The sequence below is a fragment of the Sinocyclocheilus anshuiensis genome, unplaced genomic scaffold, assembly GCF_001515605.1.
Source record: "Sinocyclocheilus anshuiensis isolate Anshui unplaced genomic scaffold, SAMN03320099.WGS_v1.1 scaffold782, whole genome shotgun sequence".
Classification (NCBI taxonomy): domain Eukaryota; kingdom Metazoa; phylum Chordata; class Actinopteri; order Cypriniformes; family Cyprinidae; genus Sinocyclocheilus; species Sinocyclocheilus anshuiensis.
The window spans coordinates 412,570-417,329 of NW_015546111.1; the positions used below are offsets into that span (position 1 = coordinate 412,570).

At 35.5% G+C, this 4,760-nt stretch overlaps 1 protein-coding gene across 3 annotated transcripts in view; it reads right to left on the bottom strand.

Annotated features, from left to right (window-relative positions):
- Positions 1-2,952, bottom strand: part of LOC107700713 (thyroid hormone receptor-associated protein 3-like) — an 18,802-nt gene extending 15,850 nt beyond the window's left edge. For 2 of the 3 annotated variants that reach the window (XM_016502460.1, XM_016502458.1), the window contains exon 1: positions 2,344-2,408. The gene's annotated coding sequence lies outside the window, so the exon portion shown is untranslated. Of the gene's footprint in view, positions 1-2,343; positions 2,409-2,935 lie in introns of those variants that run through there. The other variant, XM_016502459.1, reaches the window with a different exon arrangement.
- Between the last annotated feature and the right edge of the window lie 1,808 nt (positions 2,953-4,760).

Consider the following 4,760-nt stretch of genomic DNA (forward strand, 5'->3'; position numbering starts at 1 on the left):
AACGAAATGACTCGAAAAAAGATTCGTTCATTTTGCTGAACGAGACTCAAAGGTCCGAGTCGGTAAAATGATCCGAACTTCCCATCACTAACTCATAAGAGTGGAGGAGTCTGATCATGACACTTTTATGATAATGAAGGCATCTTTGCATGGGTTAAGAAATTGTGTGGGATTCATTTCAAAGCATAGTATCATAGGTTAATAAAGAGCAGCTGTCTCGTAATCCTTCTGTAGCTAATCCTTAATTTTCCTGAGAGGATCAATCAAGTATCTAAGTGTCTATTTGCCTATATGGGAGTGGAGTGTGGTCTGTGGCCTAATCAAAAGGATTTGATAGCTAAATATGTCTGTGTCAAACATCTCCGGTGGTCATACCCTTTTGTGCTGTCATTACAACATCACACATACACACACATCTAGATGCCTCCCAACAGTGACAGCTGCACTTGGACCTTCTCACCTGTTCGATTAAAGGGGGAGAGTTGATGTAAACAAAGGAGCAACCCGACACGACCACAATTTGCTCCCAACACTCAATCAGCCACTCTATCACTGAGACCACAGATGCGACACCAGTAGCACCAAAATCCCATTTGTTATCTGCATTAGTCTATGCAGCAAAAGAGACACTTATCAACAGCCACAGCAACTGCTACATTCTTCCAAAGACTCCACAGATGTGTGAAAACCTCTTTGAAGTGTACAAAGCATATGACTTTTGGAGCCTACAGCTTCTGAGGTAAACATTTGATTGATTGTGGAGTTTAAAATCAATCTCTTCAGCAACTCTATTAATTAATGCATTATGGATACGTTGCATGACACTACATGAACTTGAGAAGCTCTATACTTTTTGCTTGCAATGAGCTGCAGCTTCTCAAGGCTCAAAGAGTTTCACATCCTGTCAACATTTACTCACCATCATAACGTCTGCATGATTTTCTATCTTATTTAGGTCACAGAAGTAGATCTTCACACTGTTTTTCATACATAGCAAGTAAATTGTGACTAAGGGCTGTTCAAGTGTTCTAAAGTCAAATGATAGATATGAGTCCGGAGTGGCTTTTGGTTTTTAAAAGTCATCTCACTGTTAACTTTCATTGAACAGAAAAGAGCAGCGTGAACATAATAGACATAAGACCCAAAACTCTGCTTATAAGAAACTTTTTTTAGTTTTTCATTTTTTCTTTAATGCTGAGCCTAGTCCAGTGCTGGGCCCTCTTTCTTTTTGTGATGACTTGTGTCTCATCTTGCTGTCATCGCTGCATCTGTTAGCCTCTGTTGATTTCACAAGGGAACTTAGCAGTTGAAGGTCTTCTCTATTTTAGTCTTATATGAGGATGGAGAACTGGATGTAATGATAACTCAGAGCTTCCTGTAGTCTGTTTGACAAAAACCGATTATTTAAAAAAAAAAATGGGCTGACCAAACTTTCCAAATGAAGTGAGCTACTGAAAAGGCAAGAGGCTGACATGTTATTGTTCCAAGAGCATGATTCACAAAGCCAAAAGTAACTGGATAGTCTTGCACAATGTACAAACTGTGGTTGAATAGATTTTAGATTATTTAAAGAAATGTGTAACACATCGTATGGCACTACGACGATGTAATTTCTGACTTACAAAATGATTTGTCAGTGTCACACATCAGTCTCATTCATCATTAATCAAATCTCGTTTTTGTACATTATCAGACATTCCCCCTTAAAAAAAAAAATCACAAATAATGTATAGTGTTCATAAAATGTATTCTATAATTCTGTAGTAGAGCACACAAAAAGTATCATGTTAGGTGCAAAACGTATGTTTAGATAATTTAATTCATGCTCAGGAGAAAAGAAGGAAAATGGATCACAACCATTCACTTCAGAGATTAAAAATTGACAAAGTAATGCAGCTGATTGTAAATTGATGGGTTCAATTTGTATTTTGTTAATATTTGGAACATGGAGTAGAATCATTGTTTTAATTATAAATGTATCTTTAAATTCTTATATCATGCATGGGTTGTCTATTTATTATTAAAAATAAATAAATAAATAAAAGCTTTACATCTTTGAAAAGGATTTAAATGTAACTTTGATGCCAAAATTATCAAACGTTTTTTCGACAGTTCTCCTTTATAAAACCTTACCATGATAATCTTTCGAATTTTTGCTAGTTAATGTTACAACATGAGTAACTTGGCATGAGCAACCAGTGTAACCAAAAACATGAATTAAACAAAATGGCACCGTCTCAAAGCTGCTATTTTGAAGTAACTAATTCCCAGAGTACATTCAAAAAATCTATCCTCTTTTATTCCATTCTATTCTATTCAGTATTCTAAAAACAAAACACTTACCAATAATTCGATTTAGTCCAGGGTGAGAGGATTCATCTACTGTCAAATGTTACAGGTGACTGAAAATTCATGCTCAGGAGAAAAGAAGGAAAATGGATCACAACCATTGACTTCAGAGATTAAAAATAGTAAAAAAGTAATGCAGCTGATTGTAAATTGATGGGTTCAATTTGTATTTTGTTAATATCTGGAACATGGAGTAGAATCATTGTTTTAATTATAAATGTATCTTTAAATTCTTATATCATGCATGGGTTGTCTATTTATTATTAAAAATAAATAAATAAATAAAAGCTTTACATCTTTGAAAAGGATTTAAATGTAACTTTGATGCCAAAATTATCAAACGTTTTTTCGACAGTTCTCCTTTATAAAACCTTACCATGATAATCTTTCGAATTTTTGCTAGTTAATGTTACAACATGAGTAACTTGGCATCAGCAACCAGTGTAACCAAAAACATGAATTAAGCAAAATGGCACCGTCTCAAAGCTGCTATTTTGAAGTAACTAATTCCCAGAGTACATTCAAAAAATCTATCCTCTTTTATTCCATTCTATTCTATTCAGTATTCTAAAAACAAAACACTTACCAATAATTCGATTTAGTCCAGGGTGAGAGGATTCATCTACTGTCAAATGTTACAGGTGACTGAAATGGTTTCCTTTCGTTTTAAAAGAAAAAAGCTTTCGTTTTATACTTAAAGTAGCTATTTAAATCATTCTGACGGAGAAGGCGGCAATATCCAGTCGGTTTCACCTGAAGTATCCGCATTCAAAACTTATTTTAATTCCAAATGACAAACGTGTCGTATTAAGTCGTAACCCAACTGTATATTCACCCGTGAATACTGTGAACTATTCAAGTCAAATGATGTAAAGCAGCTTTATGTGCTCACAGTCACAGACTGGGGGTGTGACACGAGACTGAGATATACAGTGTGGATACTACAGGCTGCGCGGGTCAAGTTTCTCTCCTGCATTCTCCTGTCAATCAAATGCGTGCTGACAGCTAGCCACGCCCATAGATGAGTTAAAGGAACAGGCGCGCCTTTTTAGATTTTATGTACATGGTAGAATCTTACTGTTATTGTTATACAGTGTAATTCATGTAAAATTAACAGTAAAAATACAGTAAATATAGTTTAAAGTGAACACTATACTAAATGTATAGTTACTGACTATACATTTATTTATACAATTTACATGTATTAAGGATTATGAGGTATTAAGGAAAGCTGACAAACATTTTGGACATTTCAGTCACCGATCCCTACAAATGTGTATTATCTTCTTTCCATCTTAGTCCAGGATAAGTTATTGTGTTGCACACATTTTACTAGGCTGCTTGCAATGCTAAGAAAAATTCTGTTTGAACTCTCATTTTGACGGCACCCATTCGCTGCAGAGGGTCCATTGATGAGCAAGTGATGTAATGCTAAATTTCTCCAAATCTGTTCTGATGAAGAAACAAACTCATACATTTTGAATGAACTGAGGGTGCACATTTTTGGGTCAACTATTCCTTTAAGAAATAATGATGATATAGTCCAGGGGTGGCGAACGTCCCAGCCCTGCAGAGTTTTGCTTCAACCCTAATCAAACACACCTGAACAAGCTAATCAAGGCCTGAAGGGTTACTAGGAAGCTTCAGGCAGGTGAGTTTTTATTAGGGTTAGAGCTGAACTCTGCAGGACTGCGGCTCTCCAGGACCGGAGTTCGCCACCCCTGATATAGTCTTTCAGGTAGGCCTAAATTGATGTCAGGACTGAACAGCTCCTGTTCAGTCCTGAATGGCAATGAAACCATGAATGACAGTGCCAGCCATGAAGTGTATTATTCATTCTTATTATTCACTTTACTTTTCTTCTTATTAGAATTCATAATTTTCTTGACAATAGACCTGTAAATACATCAAATAAACATAATGTGAAGCCCAAGGTTTGTGCCAGCCTCTCCTACTTTTTTTTTTTAGGTTTACTTTTGCAAGGCAAATATTTAGCCATGTGTTTGGGGGTGTACCTCAAGATGTGTGGTCCTTAGGTTTTGACAGATGCTGACATTCAGTCAAAGAAGAAAACAATAAAAAATTATGTTCTGTTTGTTCATGATGAAACTGGTGTCAACTGGTGATGTGACTATATTTGACTATATTTATTACACTCTGCATGGATGCACAAATTGTGAGATATTTGTTGATAGCAGCATTATGATTATGTGTGCTGTGGTTATTCTGTGGTTTGGAAGAGATGGCCAGGTCTATTTTATGTTTCAACATGAAGCCAACATTTAAACATGAAAGATAAGAAGGAATACATATTGTTAGAATCAAATGCATCTGTCTTATCATGAACATATATAAAGAAGACACAGTAGTAATCGATTCGTGACAAAAAAAAAAAAAAAATAAAAACAAAC